Here is a 25,481-nt window from a genome sequence, read left to right as displayed (position 1 = left end):
CCTTTGAGGTGTTTCTTAATCAAATCTTAGTAATATCCCAATTTGCTTAGTGCCAAATAGTATAATTAATTCTGACTTATCTTTAAAATCAAGTTATGAGTGACACTTTTTACAATTCCAAAAATAACCAGAATGAATTCAATTAATTTTCAGTTGCATTACGATACACAAAACTTTTCTTTAATAGGTGAGGCAGGAGAGGGTTAAATACTCATCCGTTTCCCTGTTTGATATGAGGGGAAAAAGCAGACTTGACATGAAGAGAAAGCGATTTTCAAACTTTTAAAAATGTCAGAACTTCTGTTCATACTTTTCATGCAAATAGTTTATACCTTATTATTTTTGTAAAGTCTATCCTGATACTTTTTTTTTAAAGCAATTGGGGTTAAGTAACTTGCTTAAGGTTACACAGCCAGTTATTTCTGGGTGTGGTGCTAAGTATCTGAACTCAGATTTGATCCCCAGGTCATCCCGACACTGGAGCCGGTGCTCTTACTAGCTGAGCCACCTGACCGCCCCTCTGATACTTCTTGTATACTCTATAACTTGCTATTGCCATCATACAACCTACATAATAAAATACCTCTTCTCTTTTTTCATCTCTCCCTTCCAACCAGCTGCTTGTGTTCTGTCAGGCAAGAAGGGAAGGGGGAATGAAAGAGATAACAACATTCCAAGGAAAGTCCAGCAGTCCAGCTGCATTTTAAATCTTATAGACTGACAAATTACTCACACTCATTCTCACAAAGACACATAAACAAAGCAAAATAGATACAGAAAATGACAGGAAGAGTGCACTCATAGAAATTGTTAAAGATCTGCAGAAATCAAACATTTATTTGTTCCTTCACAATGATAATGGAGGCCTGATAAGACTTACTTTGAAATTCTCTTTTTCTCTGTTTCTATTAGAGAAAGCTGCATCACACTGAATGGTTTGAGGCACCTTTGGCACTTTCATTTCTAATGTTAAATGTATCTTTTTTTGTTTTTTTTTAGGTCTATATTTCTTTTTTTTATTAATTCATATTTTTTAATTTAAATGCTTTATTAACTGCTGATTTACATCATTCGTTTCCGCCAGATTTTGAGTTACAAATTTTCTCCCCGTTTTTCCGCCACCCATCCCCCCAAAACAGCAGTCCCACAGGATATCCCCACCTCCAATCTGCTCTCTCCCACATTTTCTCCCATACCCGTTTCAACTTTTCCAGTGGATCTCTATGCCTCAGTGCCTGTATATCTTTTTTCTTAATTACACATAAGATGGTATTAATAATAGTATATATATATATATACATATACACACACACACACACACACATATATATATTTGAATATTTTATTTTAAAACTTTCAATTCCAGATTCATTCCCTTCCCCCCCTGCCACCCACCCCCACTGGGGGGACAAGCAGTTCAGTATAGGTTGTACATGTGTGGCTAATGCAAAACAATAACATAGTAGATGTATTGTAAAAGACTGACTATTTTTCCCTCCCTCCTATCCCACCTCCCACTTGTTCTATTCTCTACTTTGATCCTGTCCCTTTTCAAAAGTGGGTGCTTCCAACTTCCCTCCCCCCAGCCTGTCCTCCCTTCCATCATCCCCCCTCACATCCCCTTTCCCCCCTATTCTCCTGGAGGGTGAGATACCCTATTTAGTGTGTATTTTCCTCCCTTCTCAAGCCAGATTCAATAGGAATAAGGTTGACCTATTCCCTTTTGCCTTCCTATTCTTCCCATCCACTGTAACCATTTTCCCTTGCCTCTTCTGTATGAGATAGTTTGCCCCACTCTGTCTCTCCCCATCTCCTCTCATTATATTCCTCTCACCTCTTAATTTCACCTTTTAAGTATCATCCCTTCCTGTTAAATTGGTCCCGTGCCCTCTATCTATGTATACCTGTAAACGTATATACACACATTCACATGTGTATTCATATGCCCGCATACCCTCATATAAAGACATATATATTTCTAATCCCTTCAACTACTGAGAAAAATTTCATAGGTTGCAATTATTGTTTTTCCATGTAGGAATGTTAATAGTTCAACTTTGGCCAGGTGGCTCAGCGAGCAAGAGCACCGGCTCCAGTGCCAGAACAACCCGGATCAAATCCGGGCCCAGACACCCAGCACCATACCCAGAAACAACAACTGGCCATGCAACCCCGAACAAGCCACTCAACCCTGATTGCCTCAAACAAAAAAATAGTTCAACTTTGATAAGTTCCTTATGATTTCTTTTCCCTGTTTACCTTCTCATGCTTCTCTTGCTTCTTGTATCTGAATGTCAAATTTTCTATTCAACTCTGGTTTTTTCAGCAAGAATGCTTGAAAGTCCTCTATTCCAATGAATGACCATATTTTCCCCTGAAACATGATACTCAGTTTTGCTGGGTAGGTGACTCTTGGTTTTAATCCCAGCTCCCTTGACCTCCAGAATATCACATTCCAGGCCCTTCGATCCCTCAGTGTAGAGGCTGCCAGATCCTGGGTTATCCTGATTGTGTTTCCACAATATTCAAATTGTTTCTTCCTGGCTGCTTGTAATATTCTCTCCTTAATGTGGGAATTCCAGAACCTGGCTATAATATTCCTAGGAGTTTTCTTTTTGGGATCTTTTTCAGGAGGTGATCGGTGGATTCTTTCAACCTCTATTTTGCCCTCTGGTTCTAAAACATCAGGGCAGTTTTCTTTGAGAACTTCCTGGAGGATGCTTTCCAGGCTCTTACTTTGGTCATGGCTCTCAGGCAGTCCAATAATTTTTAAATTATCTCTCCTGGATCTATTTTCCAGGTCAGTGGTTTTTCCCATGAGGTATTTCACATTGCCTTCTATTCTTTCATTTGTTTGGATCTGTTTAACAGCATCTTGATTTCTCATAAAGTCATTAGCTTCCATTTGCTCCAATCTAATTCTAAAGCAATGATTCACCTCACTGAGCTTTTGAGATTCTTTTTCCATCTGGCAAATTCGACTTTTTAAGGCATTCTTCTCCTCATTGCTTTTTTGAGGCTCCTTTGCCATTTGAGTCAGTCTGTTTTTTAAGGTATTATTTTCTTCAGTCAGGCTGTTGACTCTCATTTCATAATTTTCTTGCATTGTTCTCATTTCTCTTCCCAATTTTTCCTCCACTTCTCTTATCTGCTTCTTAAGGTCCTCTATGGCCTGTAACCAGCTTGTATTTTCCTTTGAAGCTTTTGGTGCAGGAGTTCTGACTTCACTGTTTTCCTCCTGTTCCATGCCTTGCTCCTTCTTATCCCCAAAATAGGAGTGTAATGTTGGAATCTTCTGTCTGCTTTGTTTCCTTTGCCTGCTCATTTTGCCACTCAATGATTTGACTTTTGGGCTTTTTGCCACAGTAGGACTCTGCCACCAGACAGGGGAGTTTTCGTCCCAAACGCTGGGGTTTTCTCAGCTGCCAGAGGTATTAGATGGGTGCCCTCTCCGAGGTCTCCACACGCTCTGGCAAGCTGGACACACACCCCAGGACCTCCACCCTAGACTGCAATCCAGATCCAAGCAGGTTAAAGCAAGAGCAATGACCCCTCAGATTGGTGCTTGGTCCCCCTACACTCTGCAGGCCAGGAGGTGAAGCTGCCACGTGGCGCTGGCAGGCTGTGCTGGTGTCTCAGTGGTTTCTCGCTCCGGGGGTAAAAGCCACGCACTCCCACTTCCTGGGTCCCAAAGTCCAGACTGCACTGGCCTCTCACCTGTCCTTCGCATCTATGTATTGATAAATCTGGAAACAGCCACAGCTGCTGCTGATCTGGAGTCCCTCTGGCTGACGGCTGGTCAGGCCCGATGTTAAATGTATCTTGAAAATTTTCCATAGATGAAAAACAAAGGAGAGACTAATAATATTGAAATTAAGAAAAATATTTAATTAATAAATAAAACTAAGAGCTAGCTTTATGAAAAAACCAACAAAATTGATAAACCCTTAGTAAATATGATTTTAAAAAAGAAAGAAGAAAACCAAATTATGAGTATCAAAAATTAAAAGGGTGACTATACCTCCAATAAAGAGGAAATTATAACAATAATTAGGAATTATTTTGCCCAATTGTATGCACATAAATTTGACAATCTTAGTGAAATGGATGAATATTTGCACAAATGTAAATTACCTAGATTAACTGAAGAGGGAGTAAATTGCTTAAATAACACTATCTCAGAAAAACAAATCAGACAAGTCATCAGAGAACTCCGTAGGAAAAAATCTCCAGGGCCAATATAGATATGAGGGAGACAGATATCTACATTCAGAGAAAGAACTATAAAGAACAGAGTTTGAATTCAGATTGGAGCAAATTACCTGCTCCCTTTCTTTTTCTTGTTTGGTTTTGTTTCCTCTTTCCCATTGTTCAGTCCATCTGTTACAATCCTTCTTTATAACCTGACTAATGTCTAATGTGGAAGTATTTGCAGATCCTATACTTGATTGCATGCCTCTATGGGGGGGGGGGGGGTGAGAGGGGGAGAAAATTTGAAACTCCGGGTATTGTGGAACTGAATCTTGTAAACTAAAAGTAAACAAACAAATTAATATAGACAAAAATGGGAAAAAAGAGTTTATAAAAATTTTAAAAACTAAACTAAACTAAAATATTATGTAGAAAAAAGGCAAAAACAGGAAAATGTTGGAGTCCCACCTCCATTAGTCTCTCATTCATCTCTCTCCCTACTGTTTCCCATTTTACCAAATCTATTGTCCCCTTCTGTGGAAACCAAGGCCAACAAGTTTCTACAAATTCCAAGAATTATTGCAACTGACTGCTAATGATAAGTAATCCTCTTTCTTTCACTATTCTTTTTAACAGTCTTAGATATTTTTTTCTGTCTCTCCTTTCACTTTGTGCCTGTCCCATTTTCTCCTGAAAGCTTTTTACCAAGACCAGGTCATAATTTTAATGTTTCTATTCCCTCATCTCCAACTTAGTCTGGTGACTCTTTTAGTCCTAAGCCTGCTAAAAGCTTTTCCTAGGGGGACCAGTCCTTATTTAGCCCTAAAACTGCTAATCTCAAGGTGAATTATCATGTCCTTAACCTCTTACCACAATGCTGCGGTCACTGAGGTACCTCTTTGGATGAGAATTTCTTTTCTCCAGAATCATAAGGAAGCCACTTCCCTTGTACCTTCTTTCAGGTCCCTGTTACAGGTGCCACGTGTAGGGCTCACTCTAAGTGGTTTCTTATGCCAGCTCTACAATGACATGCAAGACTGTGGAAGTGTGACTTGAAATAGTAGGCCAGGCAAGATCATCAATGCAATCCATTTATCAATACCATGAGAAAGGTTTTTATAGAGTAATGATACAAAGAATAGAACTATAGGTCACTAAGTTTTCTTGTACTGCTTTATTCAGTTTCAAGATGCCAGACAGTGATGTCAATTAGGCCTTGATGGTTATCATGTCCTTGATGTTTCCAAGCCATATGAATAGTATCTAAAATGTGTTAGCAAGCTAACCTCTTCTGGCTAATCTCCCAGAACATGGCAAAGCCCTGCATCTCAGGATATCAGGCAAGTTCTCACATACAGGCACATCACTGAGAAAACCAGGACTGGACAGTATGGATTGGTCATATTGCTGGAAAAGCCTGAGCTAACTTATCTAGGACCAGCTTGATTCCTGGATCAGGTGTTTTGGCTCCCTTCATACTCCCTTGTGATCAACCTCCAGCACTCCTCTCTGCTCTGGAGCTGCAACCCAGAATTGCTTATGCAAAATAGGGTTGCCAATCAGAGCCAGTTATACCTAGTGCCAAGAAAAGATTCCCGTAACGTCTTTCTGAGAAGTTGTCTGACCAGGCCTTCACTGTCTCTGGGCTGAGGGTTCCTGAAGCTGTTGGCATCTGCCTCATATATGGGATCTGGACAGACATTCACCAGACCTCTATCCCAGTGTTACAGACTTCTTTTGTTTATCTCTTAAGTTTTCTTAGGTCAGAAAAATATCTCATTGTGACTTTACTGCTTTACTGCTTCAAAATTTGATATGAGGTGCTATTTTAAAGTTGTTTGGAGAAGAATGTTGGGAGAGTTCAGTTGAGTGGCTACCCATAATTTTCCATCTTGATGCCACTCTATCCCCCTAATTTTTACACAGCCACACAATTATTGCACTAATGCCACTTTTCATTAATCTATATACATATATAATTTTCTTAGTTCATATTTTATTTATATAAAATAAGAAATTGATTACATATAGAGACTGTACCTGCAATTTCATTAGTATAGGACACTCCAAGGTAAGAAAACTCCCTCTATCAATCCAGGTCTGTATCTCCTCTAGATTCATAACCTTAAAGAGTTTGGTCTTTGGGTGGCTAGGTGGCGCTTCAGTGAATAGAGAATTGGTCCTGGAGTCAGGAGGACCTGAGTTCAAATCCTAGTCTCAGATATTTGACTCTTACTAGCTGTGTGACCTTGGGCAAGTCACTTAACCCCAGTTGCCTTGTCATCCCCCTCCCCCCCAAAAAAGAGTTTTCTTTGGCTTAGAACACTGAGGCCAAGGTCATACAAGCAGTTTTTATCTGGCGTAAGACTTGATTCCAGGTCTTCATGTCTTCAGAGGTGGCTCTTTACCTGCAATGTTATTCTACCTTTTTTAAGAATTCAGTAAAATAACAATTTTATGACTATACAAAAGCAATTCTTATATGTAATTTAAATAGCATAAAGACTGTCTAGGAAATCCAGTCCAACTCACTTATGTTGAAACTCAAGATCAAATGACTTGTTTCATGTCATTAGGATATGCACTGACCTTCTCTGATTCCAAAATCAGCATTATTTCCATGGTACCACCACTGTGCCTCTCTAAAACAAGGAAGAAAGCATGGTTATGTAGAATCTTTGCACCTCTAGATAGGAATGATCTCAGTACCTGAACACAGATGCCCGGTTAAGGCATGGGGTTGTTGCCCAATCTCTTTCTGTCAGGCTAAAGAAGGACCTAGGATCTCTGATACTTCTTCTTCTCTGCCCCCCATCCTTCAGGGAGATGGGAGTCCTTTGACCAGCAAATGCTTACATGCCATTGAGAAATAACATGGTATTCATTCACCCCCAAGTGATCCATGGGTAGATTTCCGGCTATACATAGATGGGAAAAAAGTTATATCGTTATTTAAATATATTTCCTTTGCAATCTTATGCATTTTATGAACTTAAAACCATTATTCTGAGAGTGGAGGGAAGGGATTCTGCCAGATTCATTTGGAGACCAGATATAAATTCACAGATCTCAGGGAAAGACTGAACAAATGAGTAGGATTGTTGGAGATGATGCTTTTCTCTTTGAATATGACTAATGGGAATGGATCAGAAAGCAAGGAGATTTTATGAATCTAAATAAGTAGCTTAATGTTGCTGAACAGAAAAAAAAGCCTAGATAAGAAGAGATGTTTTAAGCTTGCAATTTTGAGGTTCAAACAGAAGAAAGAGAAAAAGGAAGTGATGAGTTTCTGTGAAGCAAATCTAAACAAAGTTAGCTGACATGGAGGGAAATTGGATGACAGAAGGCTTAATTGAAGTCTTGACAAGTGAGTTCTACATGGGAAACTTAAAAAAAATTGAAATGTCCTTTGAATCTATTACTGTGCAGTCAGTGATGGAGCAAAACTTGTTCTAAAAATGTTACAAAGTTGTCCAAGAGTGACAGGGTCCCATCTAAATTTTACATTGAACTTAACAGGGGGATGAGGCCCTTTTCAGAAAGATAAAAATGTGTATTTATGAAAGGATATAATCAGAAAACAACAAAGGCATTTGATTCTTTGAATTCAACAGAGAGAAAATTAAAATAAGATTTCTAATCTAAATAAGCCATTTTCTGGGTCATTGCATGGAAGAACAACAATTTAGTAATAACTTTGTCCATCTCACCCTCATCCAGGCCCGGGTTTTTTTTCACTATCCATGTAGGGTGTGGGCAACACTGGTCTGAGAATGCAAGCCTAGGGAAACCAGGAAAAGCTTGCAGGAGATGATACAGACCCAAAACATCAGAGACAGGTTATTTAACTGGTGTTGGAAATGTGGTTTGAGGTCTGTAGGGTAAATCAGTGGTTGACTCAGAGGATCCTATATCTGAAACTTGGAAGAAAATTTGGAGGCCATATAATCCAAGACACTCATTTTATAGAAACTTGCCTAAAATAACAAAGATAATAAGCTTAAGAAATGGGATTTTAATAAAGTTTCTGTGACTCCAAAGGCTCATTTCTTTTATTTCTTAAAATTTAATTTCATCTTTCACTTAAAAATGTTCATTTTCTCTTTCTCTTTCATTTCCCTCCCATTGAAAAAGAAAATAAACTTTTGTAATAAATATGCATAATAAATCAAAACACATTCCCACATTTCCATGTCCAAAAATGTATTGTCTCATTCTGCATCTTGAATCTGTCAGATCCTCTGATCAGAGTTCTAGAGTATTTCTTTTAAGTTGTTTGTTTTGACAAAGTTGTTATTTCTGCTGCTTACTGATTCTTCTTACTTCACTTTGTTTCAGTTCATACGAGCCTTCCCATAATCCTCTGAAACACTCCATTTCATTATTTCTTGTGACATAATATTCCATCACATTCATACACCATCATTTGTTTAGCCATTCTGTAGTTAATTTGTTTAGCCATTTTCTAGCTAAGTTCCTATACTTCTAGTTCTTTGCCACTCTACAAAGAACTGCTATATGTATTTTTGTCCCTATGGATCCTCATTATAAAGCAAATTACAACCTAAACATTTTTCACCCTACTTCCATCTACCCAAACTAGGATGACTGGGCTGATGATCACCAGGCAACTTGCAAAAATAAGTTTTTCCTGCTTTTAAGATCCTGACCAGAAGAAAAGAATGCATTTCATCTCAAAAACCATGAGGATGGGTGGGCCAAGCTAATATAATAAAAATGACAGCTCTACCTAAATTAGTTTGAATATACATCTTCCTGACTACAGATCCTTTACTCTGTCTACTGAGTCAGCTGCTAAAGGGTAAGGAGTTAACAAAAATAGAGAGAAGGAATAGTCAAACAGGTAGGAACTATTAAATGCAGCAACATGAAAGAGGACTTGAAAGAGCTTTATCCACATCATCGAATGCCACAAGAATTCAAGAAAGAGAAATACAAACATTTATTTAATAGAATGGTGAGGATGGAAGTCAGTCTACAAGAAACAAGTGGATAATAAAGAAAGAGAGGAACTGTGTGGTGACTATCCTTTCTAGAAATTTGGCAATTAAAGGGAAGAGAGAAAGATAAGATGGTAGTTTAAGAGATAGTGGGCTCAAAGAAAGGGATGTAGGAGGCAAGATGGCAGAGTAAAAGCAGGGACACATTTGAGCTCTTTCCCAAACTTCTCCAAATACCTTTAAATAACGACACTAAACAAATTCTAGAGCAGCAGAACCCACAAAAAGATGAAGTGAAACAATGTTCCAACCCAAGACAACTTAGAAGGTTGTCAGGAAAGGTCTGTTGCAACCAAGATTAGAAGGGAAGCAAGCAGAAATAGAAAGTTCTGGGGTTTATAGGTTAGCTCAGTGATTGTCTGAAGATGAGAAATGTTATGGTATACTGGAGTCAGAAAGTCCTTAGTTCAAATCTAGCCTCAGATACTTACTATCTTATGTGACCTTGGGCAAGTCACTTAACTTTTGTTAAATGCAGATTATAATTGCACCAACTCACAAGGCTGTTGTGAGATAATATTTCTAAAATGGTTTGCAAGCCCTAAAGTATTACATACATGCAAGTTATGATCATTCTTATTATTAGAAAAGGAAGAGGGGATTTGGGAGGTTTGGAGAGTTCTTAAACCTATGAAATTAGTGATGAGTAAAAGGTCTACTATCTCCCATGACGACACAATAACCATCTTGATCTCTGCCTCCATTATGGTACCCCTGACTAATGGATAATATAAACAAGAACTTTAGGTTGAGGAATTTCTTGCTAAGGTTTTGAGCTACTAAGTTGACTAGAAATGAATGAAGTATCTAGCTAGGATGCATGCATGGGTCTCACAGCATTGGATGATGCCAATCAAAGTTCAAGTTTTCATTCCCGAGTTCTCAAGGCTGTCAGTACCTTTTATGTTATTGTCAAGGAAGGAAAATTATACAAATGGGATATGATGTAAGAGAGGAAGATTTCTGGGATCAAAGATAACCTTCATGGCTGTATCTTTGTTATGGGAGTCAAACTAGCTTCCCCATGTTTTTCTGTGGAATCTCAGGCATGGTTATTCATGGTTCAAAATTTGTTAGCAAACAGAACAAGGAACTGTTTCTTCTTTCACAACATAACATGTAAAGACAATTTTTAACATTTATTTTTATAAGATTTTGAGTTCAAAATTTTTCTCTTTCCTTCTCCACCTTCTTCCTAAGACGGTAAGCAATCGTGTAAAACATATCTTCCTATTAGTCACAACTCTTCCAAACCCAGTACAGATCCGTAAGGAGTTTGCTTGAGTATGATGGAAGATACTTCTCAGACTTATATTTAGATAATGGCAATGCACGTAGATGAGTAAATCTCAGACCTGTACAACAGGCTCCTGTTAACACTAACCAATGAGGTTATCCAAGTATATCACAACATGTTGATTGAGAAGTTTGGCCAAATATTTATTAATCCAATATTGGAGCCTTGAAGGTACATTACCCGCCCTGATTTGACTAAATTCAATGCAATTCGGCTAATCAAAAAAGCATTTATTAAGTGTCTAATATATGTCAAGTAGTATGTTAGGCACTGGGGTGACAAAAATTAAACAGTCCCTGCCCTCATGGAGCTAATGAATATATACACATCTATATATTATATAAAATAATATAATATTATATATGTATGTAAAATAAATTATAATATATAATTCTGTAAAATACATTCTATTATATAGTTATATAAAATATATATTATATGAAATATGTGTGTATATCTAGGTGTGTGTATATATACATATATATGTATACTACACATCCACACATATATAGGGAATATCTAGACATTCTCTCTCTCTCTCTCTCTCTCTCTCTCTCTCTCTCTCTCTCTCTCTCCCTCTCCCTCTCCCTCTCCCTCTCCCTTCCTTTCTCTAGATAACATAGGCAGAGGTTTGGTAAATACAAGCCTTAATGTAGTGGGGCCAACACCTGCAAAAGTCTCCCCAAGCAATCCAGAGCACATTATAGCTGACCTGGAAGCAAGAAGGTAATAAGGGGATAATTGATTCTATTGTGCACCCAGATATTAACCCTAGCTAAGTTAATCCCATTACCCCACATGCTAACTTTTCTGGGATCTTCAGGTCAGCTGTCTGGGCATGTACCACTACTTAGTGTCTGATCTAGGTGCCTTCTGAATTAGATCTGTCATAAACTTGGCATTTCCTGTAGGTTCACAGTCCAGGAACTAGAAGAGAATCTCATTTGCCATCACTTCTCTCCTCCTGGTCCCTCACTTTGTTTTGTACATGGAGAAACTAGTACCCAGAGAGGAGGTCCCATGTTTCACCCCAGGTCATACAGGTAATAATCATTGCTGTACCACACTATCTCCAAATTTTGTACTTCACACCAGTTTGTTCTTCTAAATTCCCATGGCAACCATGGAAATGACTTGCTTTTGTATTTGTTAAGTTAAGAGTTTAGCATGAGGTATTGAAAGTTCCAGATTGTCAATTTCAGAGGGGATTGTGATCAGTTGGAGAGTGGTTTGATCCAAGGGACTGAACATGAGTTAGATTTGTATGTCCCCTCTCTAGTCTCTCCAAGGTTCACCAGAGGTATTCAGGTGCCTGACTACCTTCCCCAAGCGAAAGGGGAATTGTGGCTGCACCTTGGTTTGGGGAATGGATGGGGCAAGTTGCAGGTAGTTCACTCAGCAATATGGCAAAGGAAAGCAGTAGAACCAGCACAGACAGACTGCATTGCCCTATCAATATTGGCATAGGAAGACGGGGAGTAGATGGAGGAAGAGAAAGAATACTGGCTGCTTCCAACAGATAATCAAGGAGGCTGCCTAGAACAATGCAGACTTTTGGAGTATTGAGTTATTTGTAGAGAGAGAATCATACCCAGGTAAATCTGTCTCTATGTCTCTCCCTATATTATGGCTCATAGGAAGATGGACAGGGGTGCTGTGTGTTGCTTGTGCTTCCTTCCCTTTGATGGTTGGGAATCAGGTTTTTGGCACAAGTAAATTAATGAGGTCATTCTATGACGAGTGACTAAGTAATACAACCTCTGCTTCTGAAAAGTTCAATTCAGAGCCCTAGAAATTTCATCATCAATTTATTTAATCAATTTATTAAATGCATGCTTTTGGCCATCTACAGGGGGTATGAACAGGTGTGTAAAGGTTGATGCTTTTTAGAAATGTAAAAAAAAACTGTTACAAGCCAGGACGTGCACGTACGAAGATGAAGAATGATGCAATGTAGCATAGGCTAGGTGCCAGCTGAGTGGTACATACATGAGAGGTCCAGAATGACTATCCTCCTTTCATCAAAGGGACAGGGTGCTTAAGGGACTTGCCTGATATCACAAAGCAAGTCCGAAGTAGGGCCAGGGAATAGAAACAATATGAGCACACAGAGACTTGGCACATAGGCTAGGATTCTGGTATAGACAGAGAGGGAGACACCAGCAGGAGTAGCCCTCCCCCCCCCCAGTTATCTTCTCTTTACTCATATGCTGCTTCTCTTAGTCCTAACCTCTTTCGGACTGACGGTGGAGAAGCCCAAAGAACTATATTCTTATGTTTTTTACACACTCTGTTCTAAATTTCTTTTAGTATATCTTTAGCTTTTTGACTCTGTAAGATGAGACTAATCAGTGCAATGCAGGAATGGGTATACCATGTAATGAACAAAGATGAGCCTGACTCCTCAGAGTTACTGTTGGTGAAGACAGAAGCCTGGATACACAGGGAGATGCTGAATTCCAGAGGGACCTTGAAAATCCAGCTAAAGGAGTTCATATTTGATGGTGATGGAAATAAAGAACAATAATATGCTCTTAAATCAAGAAATAATGTGGTCAAAGTCTGTGGTGAGATGCCTCCAGGCTGCATTTCAGCCTCCATCTGCAAACAGGCTGCAATTAGCAGCTCCAAAGTGTGACTTCAGCTCTTCAGGCTACACAGATGGCAAAGTCACTCAGTAAGCAGGTGCACCAGGTATTAATTAGGCCTCTGGAGGTTAAAGAGCCAGAAACTGGTGAGGGACCCCAGGTGTATCTGTCTACTAAGTACTAGGAAGAAGCAAGAGGACAGTCACTGGAAGGGATAAGGTAGGATCAGTGACCATATTAATTCAATTAAATCAAGCTAAACATTCATAGCAAGGAAATCAAGACTGAGCATGCTGTGGAGTCAATTATGCAAAAAGGTCCCAAAGAGAATAATTATCATGAATGCTGATACAATGGGGGCTAATGAGGGCTCAGACAGAAGACTGAAGGGTTCAGTTAAGTAATATTCTAAGATGGCTGGGGACTTCATAAGCAAAGTAAAATGACCCTTTTAGGAAAACATCTGAAAAGAAATTGAATTATCAGCTATTCTCCCAGGATGATAGCAGCCAACACTGAACCAAACTTTTATGACTTTAAACAACTTAAACTTAGGCCTCTGGTGACAAATTGGCCCACCTGCCATTGGAACAGGTAACTGATTTTACTGGAAAACCAAATACAGAGTTCAGTGCAGACTTTTTCAAGTTATAGAACTGGGAGCATTTTCCCTTTCTTGGGAATGGTTTTTTCTCTTTTCTGCCTCATCAATTCATACCCACTTTTTAAGATTCAGTTCAAACCAAAAAGCATTTATTAATTGCCAACTGTGTGCCAGATGTAGGAGATACAAAAATGAAAATGAACCAGTCCCTGCCCTCAAGGAGCTTATATTCTACTGGGGTCAAACGACATGTACATAGATTAATACATCTGGTCAATACTCCCAACTGAGGAGACCAGGAGGGGTGGACTCCAGTCATGGGTACAGTAGCACATAAGATACTCGATACAGGGAATATGGCAGCTAGACAGGTTTGGCTGGAAGACAGAACATATGAAATTAGACTGGAAACATAGGTTAGAGCCATTGTGTAAGGTCTTTAAATACAAAGTAGTAGAGTTCATACTTTTTCTTCAAGATAGTACAGAAACACTGAAACATTTTTGCTTTTTTTTTGGAGGCAATTGGGGTTAAGTAACTTGCCTGAGGTCACATGGCTGTGTGTGTGTGTGTGTGTGTGTGTGTGTGTGTGTGTGTTAAGTGTCTGAGGCCATATCCAAACTCAGGTCCTTTGGATTCTGGGGCTGGCGCTCTACTCACTGTGCCACCTAGCTTCCCCTGAAACTTTTTTTTTAACACTGAAACTTCTTAAGCAGGGGGATGACTAAGGAACATCTGTGAAGAACGAGTATGTGAGCAGGGAATCAATTAGGAGGCTGCTGCAACAGTCTGGGTGTGAGGTGCTGAGGGCTTGCTCTAGGGGGAAGCCGGTTGGAATCAAAAAAGCTCAGTGATTGTTTGGATCTATGGAGGGACAATAAATAGTCAAAGATGACTCCAAGGATGCAAACTTTAATGACTAGAAGGATGGTGGGAACTTGGACAGAAATAGGCACATTGGGAAGAGGAACGGGATTCAGGTGGCATCCTTACCACCAAGTTGCCTGGGACTTCTCTGGTCCTCACTGGTTTTGATTTCTTCTAAATGCCTACAGCCCCTCTTACTAGACAACGAATGTAAAGCCAAATAGAAGCACCGTACACAAAATTTCTCTAATTTCAAACTGATACTGTTTATATATTCTAGTCAAACCCTAACATGAATTACATAGCCCATTGTAGCTGTCTGTTTTTTTTTTCAGATTTATGACCTTCTTCCTGTGGAAATGACTCTACATCTCACATAATGTTTGACCTAAAATTGGGGGGGGAACTCGAAAATAATGCTAGGCAAGTTCCTGTACTTATATTGTTAGCAATTTCCTATCTCTCAACCAAGGGGAATGGACATTTCATCAGACAAAATGAGACCTGGGAAAGAAGTTAACTTAACAAGGGCAAGGTCTCCCACTACATCTGGGGCCATCTCCAGGGCTCCTGACCTATGTCTTGCCACTTGACCCTGATGAATCTGGAGCAGAGCATGAGGTTGTGATTTTGCACAGCGCTGCCTCACTTAAATCCAACTCACTTGCAGGTCAAGCCAACACCCTCCTGATGTCATCAGTCCTCTTCAAGAATAAAGGATGAACAACGATAGTCAGTCAAGGAAGTATAAGGTAATGGAATATGTACTTGGAGTCATAATCACTCAATAACCATGTATTATGTGACCACTGTTTATCTAGCTAAGCCCTGGGGATACAGAGATAGACTGAGACAGGAACTGCCTCAAGGGACTTCTATTTTCTCAAAGAAGATGTATACATAGATAAGCATATACAAAATTCATACAATCTAGTTTGGCAAGGGGAGGCACTAGTGGTGGCTTGGAGGAATCAAGACAGGCTACTCAGAGAAAATGGAGTTTAAACTAAGCCTTGGAAGAAGATTTCAAAAGGTCAAGATGAGTAGAGAGTTCGATCCACACAGTGGCTGGCTTCCTCTCCAGAGAACTAAATCAGAGTCTCCACCTTTGGTATGTCTGCATCCACCTGGGATTTCACTTCTGTAAAGTCCAAAGAGTTAATGTGAGTATGAATTGGCCCTGAATCCAACACTCATCTTCAATGTAATGTTAAAATGGCAAGAGAAGTACCAGGACCAGGTGAGTTCAGGGCATACAAGAAGGATTACTTTTTTTTTAATTTATCAAATGCTTTATTAACTTCTAGTTTACATCATTCATTTATGCAAGATTTTGAGTTACAAATTTTCTCCCTGTTTTTCCCCTACCCACCACCCCAAAATAGCGACCCCACTGGATATCCCCTCCTCCAATCTCCTCTCTCCCTTATCTTCCCCCATACTCCCTCCAACTTTCCAGTAGGGAATTCTGGATCTCTATGCCCCAGGTCCTGTATATCTAATTTCCCAGTTACATGTAAAATAATATTAGTAATAGCATATATATGTATATGTATGTGTGTGTGTGTATATATATATATGTGTATATATATTTAGAATTTGATTTGAAAACTTTGAATTCCAGATTCATTCCCTTCTTCCCTTGTCATGCACCTGTAATGTAATGCCAAGCAAAGGCAACTTCCCAAGGTTCAAAATACCAGCATAGGTGCTCTCCATTTTATTCAGTGACAAATTAAGAACAGATAGGATAAAAATTTAACATCATTTACTAAGTGTGATTCAATAATCTCCAAGTACTACCCCCAAGTGTGATTTAATCAAGTACTACTCCACCCCCTGGACATTACATTCATTTAATCAATCACAAAGTCCCTCTTCTAAATAATACTCCACTCCTAGGCTGTACATTCATTTAATCCATCACAAAGCCCCTCTTCTCAAATGGAGATAAGTTTCCAATCAAAAGTAAAGTACATTCATTTGTTCAATCACAGAGCACAAGAAGGTCAAAAGTTCCCTACCCTTGGATCACAAATGAATCTACCCCAGAGTTACAACAAGCTTAAGCACATCATTTAATACCCAAATGGAGGTCTTTTCTTCATCATGACATGAGGCAAGTTCTCAGCAATCTTTGTTCCTGGGGAGACAAAGCTTAGCAAGGCCACAAGATACATTGCCAGTCTCTTCATTAATTCATTCTCTGTCTGCAGAACAGTCCTAGGACCCCTGTAAACATTAGCAAAACCCCCTTCCAGGATTTCTGTAAACATACAACAAGAAAATCCTTCTTCAGGGCTTCTGAACCAACAGCAAGGTTCCAAAACCTCTGCAACAACAGGACTGTCCTTCACCAGTGGACAGTATTCACTCTCTGTCTGCAGAACAGTCTCTAGAGCTCTGAACCAACAGCAAGATTCCAAAACTTCTGCAACAACAGGACTGTTTTTCACCAGTGGACAAATCTGGCAAAAGAACATCAAAACAGACAGACAAAGTACCAGCATAACAGCCATGTCTCCTCAGTCCTTGGCAGCTCTGGGTGGCAGCTCTCAAAGTCCTGGACAATTCAAAGTGGCCCTCAGCAATCCTCTCAGTCTCTCTCTGCCTTCAAGATGCTGCTTCCAAAAAGTTCTTCTGCCTCTCTCTTTTCTTGTGTTGCTCTAATTTTACAACACCAGCTCCTCCCAGTTCAGCCCTCTCTTTTCACGTCAACAAGTCCATCCCACAAGTGGGATTAACAAGCTCTGGGTTTTAACACAATCAAACCAAAAACCAAGCCAATACAGGGGGATCTTTGAATTCCATTACTATTACACCACCCTTACTGGGAAGATATGTGATTCAATATAGATCGTACGTGTGCAGCTATGCAAAACATTTCCATAGAGGATATATTGTGAAAGACTGACTATATTTCCCTCCATCCCATCCCACCCGTTACTTGTTCTATTCTCTACTTTGATCCTGTCCCTTTTCAAAAGTGAGGGATTCCAACTTCACTCCCCCCCAGCCTGCCCTCCTTCCATCATCCCCCCTCTCATCTCCTTCGCCCCTACTCTCCTGTAGGATGAGAGACCCTATTTAGTGTGTATGTCATGTCCTCTCTAAGCCAAATACAATGAGAATAATGTGGATCCATTCCCTTTTGCCTTCCTGTTCTTTCCCTCCATTGTAACCATTTTCCCATGCCTCTTCTATATGAGATAATTTACACCCTTCCATCTCTCCCCATATCCTCTCATTATATTCCTCTGTTACCTCTTCAGTTCACCTTTTAAGTATTATCCGTTCCTACTAAATTGGTCCTGTGCCCTCTATATATATGTATACCTTTACACACATATACACACACTCACATATATATTTATATGCCCATATGCCCTCCTATTTAGACATTTATATGTATACATATAGATAGATGGATAAATAGATAATTAGATGGATATGGATATATATATATATATATACATATATACATTTTTATCCCCTTCAACTATTCTCATACTGAGAAAAGTTTAAAAAGTTACAATTATTGTTTTCAATTTAGGAATGTAAATAGTGTAACTTATGTAAATAATCTTTGATAAGTTCCTTATGATTTCTTTTCTCTGTTTACCTTCTCATACTTCTCTTGCTTTCTGTATTTGAATGTCAAATTTTCTATTCAACTCTTTTTTTTTCATCAAGAATGCTTGAAAATCCTCTATTCCATTGAATGACCATATTTTCCCCTGAAACATGATACTCAGTTTTGCTGGGTAGGTGATTCTTGGTTTTAATCCCAGTGCCTTTGACCTCTGGAATATCATATTCCAAGCCCTTTGATCGCTCAGTGTAGAAGTTGCCAGGTCCTGTGTTATCCTGATTGTGTTTCCACAATAGTCAAATTGTTTCTTTTTGGCTGCTTATAATATTTTCTCCTTAATCTGGGTACTCTGGAACCTCACTATTATATTCCTAGAAGTTTTCTTTTTGGGATCTTTTTTGCCTTTTTGGAGGGCAATTGGGGTTAAGTAACTTGCCCAAGGTTATATGGCTAGTTTGTGTGTGTGTGGGGGGGGGGGGTGCGGGTGTGGGTGTGGGTGTTAAGTGTCTGAGGCTGGAATTGAACTTGGGTCCTCCTGGCTCTGTGGGGTCGGTGCTTTACTCACTTCAACACCTAGCTGCCCCTTTTTGGGATCTTTTTCAGGAGATGATTTATGGATTCTTTCAACCTCTATTTTGCCCTCTGCTTCTAAAACATCAGAGCAATTTTCCTTGAGAATTTCTTGAAGGATGATTTCTAGGTTCTTTTTTTCATCATGACTTTCAGGTAGTTCAGGTAGTATACTCAGGAATATGCTGGTAAATGTTTAGCAGCCAGCCCTTTGAAAATACAATGAACATTTTCTCCATCATTTCTTAAGTCTACACACAAAAACACAACAATAAAACAAGGACTTATTTGGAGCATTTGCCAGTTTTTGAGGTGTATATGTTCACACTAAAAATTTAACAATCAACTTTCAGGAGGTTGTGTGAGCTGACCCCAGCTACACTCACCATCAACCTAACCTTAAGTCATACTGTACCTCTCCTAATTCCTATGAAATAAGTGGTGCCTTGGTGTTCCCAAGGGTCTGTATATACCAGGAGTTTTTAACCTGTTATGTATCATGGGCCCCTTTGGTTGTCTAGTGAAACCTATAGATTCCTTCTCAGAATGACATTTTAAAACATTTTATTTTAATTGGCCAAAATCTGCCTTTTCATATCCCTACCCCTCTTTCCTGTTTCTCTTTTTCAAAAGTGAGCACACCTGAAAAATAAAATCCATTGCAAACATGATTGGTCAATAAAAACAAATGTCTATATTGGCCACATCCAATTTTTTTTTCCCTCATTTTGCATTCCAAGTCTCTCAGGAGTGTTCAGGAATCTTAGCACAACATTATTCCATCACATTTATATATACCACAACTTGTTCTTCCATTCCCCAATTTATAGGTGCCCCCTCAGATTCCACTTTTTCTCACTAAAAAAAGCTATATATTTGTACATCACTAGAATTTTTTACTTTGCTTAGAACTAATTCATCCCTTTATCTTCTCTCTAATTTTCCCTCTCCCTTCCCCACTTTGCCTCCCTTTTGAGTGAGATGTATTTGTATACCACATATGGGTATAGGTTTGGGTTTAGAAAATATTCTGCAATTTTGGTTTTTGAGTTCCTGCCCCAGCTGGAGTTTTCCTTGCAAACAAGAAATTTGTCCCATGTCTTCACTGTAGTAAGCGTTTTCTAGGCATATCCTTTATAGAACAAACAAAAGAAAAGATTAGGGCTTTAGGCTTTACTTCTAAATAATAATAGTTCACCTTTATAGGGAACTTCTGGCAACAAATCTGAGAAGTAGATATTGTAGTATTTTCCTGTTTACAGGTGAGGAAACTGAGTTTCTTCTGAAGGGTGAAGCAACTTACCAGTGATCACACAATCATGAGAGGTAGAATTTGAACCAAGTTTTCCTGACTTCAGGTCTGTCTGGTGTTCTTTCTACTATCTGCCTCTCATGCATTTCCTTGTAATTGTGATATTGCCCCGCCCCCCTTCCCCAGTCCTGAAAGACTCTCTCTCCTCACCCTGGCTCTCACATCCATTGGTTTGCTTCTAGATGTAGGATAAATTCCCCTACTTTAAGAGGCTTTTTTGGACCTCATTTGATCTCCTAACAATCCTGTAAGGCAGGTAGATTTTGTTCACCCCTATTGATGGATGATGAAAGGCGAACAGCCTGCAAGTGACTCGCCCCCATGTCTCCTGACCCTTAATCCTCCACGATACCATATGTAGTCTCTGCTCATTGTTCCTTGAGCAAACCCTTAGAAATTAAGATACACTCCACTACCTCAACCAAGGAAGACTGTCAGGAAGCCCTGAGTTCAATCTGGCCTCAGACACTAACAGTGTGACCCTGGGCAACTCACTGAACCCCGTTGGCCTCACTTTCCTCATTTGTAAAATGAGCTAGAGAAGGAAATAGCAAACCACTCCAGTATCTTTGCCAAGAAAATCCCAAACGGAATCATGAAGAATCAGACACCACTGAAAATGACTGAACAACAATGCAGTACCCAAATGCTTATGTTTTTCTCTTTGACTACTTGCACACAGCAGGCTTTGTTTCTATCCTTGTTCTGTTTCATGTGGCTATACAGACCTGGACATCTCACTCTATATTCACCAGACACTGTTTTTCTCCCCTTCCCTTCCCTGTCCTCCCCTCCTCTCTCTCTCTGTCCCTCTCTCTGTCTCTCTCCATCCAGAGAGGAGCAGTGCCCCAATTTGTATCTGCACTGAATTCAGCAATTTCTATTTTGCATTTTTCATCCCATTACTCCAAGTTCTATGTCTATTTTTCTCTCTGAAGGTTGATTAGACATGGTAGGGGAGGGAGAGGGCACACAATGAATAAAAGAGAATGGAGGGGACATCTCTGCATTTTCATTTTGTATTTGGAATTTAGAGCTTTGCATAGAAGCATGTGCCTTTATCTGACCTGTTACTGTTATGGATGATTTCTATATATTTATAAATATACTTGCATAAATATGATTTAATGTCCTAGACTCCATTTGGAAAATAAATTTTTGAAAGAAAAGGTGAAAAGCTCCCCAGGTTTCATTCACAGCCAGCCTTTAAGAATCGTCTTTGACCACTTCCTATTTTGTTTGGGTAAATGGTTTCCCTTCTGACCCCATATAAAGAGTGTATGGATGCCAGTAGCCAATGCTCAAAACATTCATTCAATTCAAAACATTGAAGGGAACTGTTCTTTCCATCTCCCCTTTTGTATCTGTCCCCTCAAATGCCCTGCCTGTGGTCCTATCCCATTTATCACTCAGAATGTGACACCCCATCTCTCTTCCATTTACATCTCAATACCTAAAGCAATGAAAATCTAATAGTAAAATTTCTGACCTTGATGAGTAGTATCTTGGAGACTCCCCAGAACCCCTCCAAGTATATCAAGTAAGTAAAAACCTGCCCTTAACTCAGATAGTAGGCATTGTGCACAGACCATCAAGGACCTCAGAGGTCATGGAGTCCTGTAACCTACCCAGTCCTGTAATTGTTTCTTACCTTTCTGCCTAATCCTCCTTTAAAGAATTAGACATCTTTCAGTTTAACGTCCTTTAAAATGATGTTATTGTTGTTCAGTCATTTTTCAGTCTTGTCTCACTCTTTGTGATCCCATCTGGGGTTTCCTTGGCAAAGATACTGGAGAGGTTTCCCATTTCCTTTGCCAGCTATTTTACAAATGAGGAAAATGAGGCAAACAGAGTTAAGTGACTTGCCCAGGGCCACACAGCTAGTGTCTGAGGGTCACAGAGCTAGTAAGTGTCTGAGGCTGGATTTGAACTCAGGAAAATGAGTCTTCTTAATTCCAAGCCCTGTGCTCTATCCAGTGCATGGTTTAAAAAAAATTGATAGTGTTTTATGTTTAGACAAATTTTTATATTTTTCAAAGATCCTTAATGTCTTCTGTCACATTGGTCTCTCAACTTCCCTGGGTGGTCAAACATTCTTTGTGAGTTCCCAGTATGGCCAGGTAAGGAGAGAGAACTCAAATTGTGTCTACACATACATCAGGGTTGGGTAAGCAGACAATTTTGGGGCACCTTTTCTAGCCCCTTCCTCACACTGGGAAGTGAGCAGTGCAGTCCTTAAAAGCCTGCTCAGACGGCAAGGGTGTTGCCGAATTCACTGGTGCTTCCAGTGAGAAAACGACCCCATGGGCTGCCTGTGTGCAGGGTTGTGACTACAGCTCCCAGTGTGTCCACACCTGCTTCTTCGTCACTTGCCTGTCACCACAGGACTTTGACATTGGTAAAAAAAATTGTAAAACAGTATGGAGGATGTCTTTAATTAGTGCATAAATTGGATGTGAGGAAGAGTTGCATGAGGTTGACTTCATTCTATCACAGCTCAGAGGCAGGCCAGAATTAAGACTGGCAATGGTCTGAGATGTAGTGGATGGACAGCGCTTGCTTCAGCCGCCTCCATGGCCATTGGAACAAATTGTTCTCATCCTCCCATTCCACCAGGAGAAGTCTTAACATGCTTGGGGTAGACACCCTCCAGCTCACCAAAGGGTTTGAGACTCCTTGGTTACCCTTAACCTAGTTTAGCCCATCTGCTGAAATGGTTTACCTGTGGCCGCTTTGTATGCTACTAACGCTCTTGGAGCCACAGGTGAGAGTTAGATGGATCAGATGGACAACAAGGTGTCCTGAAAAGGGCTTGGCAACCTTCACACCAGAGGTACTACTCCTCCCTGAACACCTCCCTCCCCACACACACACTGAGTGGGGCCGAGCATAGTTTATTTCAGACCATCAGTGAGTTATTTTGAAAACATATACTTGAACTCAATCAATTAATTGGTTGAATTAAATATCTTTTGTTTCTCCAACTGCTCTGTGGGTCAGTTGCATCTTTAATTCATTTTTCAGGTCTATTGACCATTTGCTTTGACAGTGCCAAGTGGGAGAGAGAGTAAGGAGTCTGAAGAAAAGTAGTGTTTGTCTGGAGGGGCTGTACACACTGGGAGCCACCTATAGTGACAGCCTAAATCTTTAGACTGGTGTAGGCCTAACAAAGCTGCATGAACAGAGTTCAACTCTCCCTCCTGCAAAAATAAGCACTTGTGGACTGAATTGTCACCTTTTCCCTACGAAACTTGCCGAAAGAGCTTTGAATACTAACTGTGCCCCACATACATATCTCAGTTTATTCTTTCACAATGGCTTTCCCACCATTCCCAGCCTCACTACTAGCTATCTTAACCATCAGCAAGCCAGATAAAAAATAGAGTTAAAGACAGAGCTTGATGGTTAGATCAGATTGTATCCCCAAGACACACCACTTCTTGATAGATCAGGACAGTAAAATAAAACACTATTTGATCTCATTGGCAGTCAGTCTCCTTTTTTGAAACGTTGGATGTGCTCAGAGCACCTGGGTTGGATAGGGGGAGCTGGGAAGAAAAGATGAGAGGAGGAGGCACATAAGATGATTTAACATCTTAGGAACAATGGGCAAAAGCAGAGATAATACTCACTTCATTGTGTAGACCCTTCCCACCTAAGCTGTTAGGTATAGAAATGATGCTCAGGGGGAGCTAGGCATAATTAATAACCTATACAAGGAACATTTTAGGTTTCAAGCATCTATGTAGAAAATCTACTTCTTTCTCAAGAATCTGAATTACACTCTGGAATATAGATGGGAAGAGAGCAAGCAAAGAATTCTCTGAACCATATTACGGGATTCATTTTGGGCAGCAAGATGCTATCAAAGTGGAGTTGGGGGAGAATTGTGAGCAGGGACAGCACCTTGTGAAGCCTTCACCAGGCACCTGATCCCTAGCCTGTAGCAGTCACCTTCACAGAGCTCCTTTTCCTCCCAAGGCACAGTGGTAAATGCCAGGCATGTCCTCCTAAGATGTGGTGAAACAATGTCAGACTATATGGCTTGTAGCGGTCACATCTAATGAAGGTGATCCCATTGAAGTACATTGGTACTTCATAAGTAACACATGGATCACCTTTCTGTAAGGATACAAAGTACATCATTCAGTCAAATTTATTAAAATGTGGAATCAGTCACAACAGGAATATTGCTTTCCTTTAGGATTAGTAAGTTTGGTTCCTTTTTGATAGTCTGCCTTCTTTGATAAATTTATAATAAATCTCATGTTTCCATAGTTTTATGTACTTTTACATTGATTGGCTCCTTTGGCCCTCACACTCCACACTGTGACAGTACATAGTCAAAGTAGGAGCCTCCCCATTTTATAGGCAGCAAATCGAGAGCCAGAAAGGATGGCAATGACTTAGAAGGAAGGAAGAGAGAGGGAGGGAAGGAAGGAAGGAAGGAAGGAAGGAAGGAAGGAAGGAAGGAAGGAAGGAAGGAAGGAAGGAAGGAAGGAAGGAAGGAAGGAAGGAAGGAAATAAGCATTTGTACAGCACCTATTATGTGCCAAGCACTAAGCACTTTATCAGTATTTTCCCATTTGATCCTGGGAGGTGGGTACTATTATTATCCCCATTTCACAGTTGAGGAGAATGGGGCAGACCGAGGTGAAGTGACTTGCCCAGGGTCACAGTCGGAGGCTGGATTTGCATTCAGGTCTTCCTGACTCCAGGCCCAGGGCCTAGCACACTGCACCACTGTCATTTTTGCTAAAATCATTCCTGTCAAGCAGAATTAAAGCCCAAATATGTGTGGGAGCCTCTGCTCCATCAGCGCGCCGTCTGTCATTAGGCGCCGAGAGGCCGCTGGAAGAGCCTGGCGGTGAGTGCCGCTGTGTGCTCGGGTCCGAGCCCAAGCTGACTATGGACCAGAAATGACAGGCCATCTTTGTACCTCCCCCCCCCCCCCCCCCCCCCGCCCCCCCCCGGCCCCTTCTCTGTGGTCTCCCACCCCCCCCCCCCAGGAATCCGCCGGGGAGGGAGCGCCGGGTGCCGGGGCCCGGCCAGCACCACGGCCACCTCCCAGCGGCCGGGCCGCCCGCAGCCCCCGGCGGCGGAGGGGGCGAAGGAGCGAGCAAGCTAGCGAGCCGCCCCTGGCCCTGTCGCCGCCCCTGCCACCGCCCCCTCTGCTGCTGCGCCGCCGTGGAGCCGTTTTCGATTCCGATTCCCGTAGATTTTTGTCCCTCCGCGCTCGCCCTCTCTCCCCTCCACTCCCCCCGCCCAGCCCCCACCCCGGCTCCAGACTGCGGCCCCCCACCCGTTCCTTTCCTCTGGCCGGAAAGCTCTCGGAGGCAGCGGAGGCAGCGGAGGCAGCGGAGGCGGCGGCGGCGGCAGAGGCGGTGGTGGCAGCCTGTGGCCCTTCTCCTCCTCCTCCTCCTCCTCCTCCTCCTGCTC

Source organism: Petaurus breviceps, unplaced genomic scaffold (assembly GCF_028583685.1).
Source record: "Petaurus breviceps papuanus isolate PSGF00001 unplaced genomic scaffold, PetGlider_PUasm1.0 90601, whole genome shotgun sequence".
Lineage (NCBI taxonomy): Eukaryota > Metazoa > Chordata > Mammalia > Diprotodontia > Petauridae > Petaurus > Petaurus breviceps.
This window is presented reverse-complemented; position numbering follows the sequence as displayed.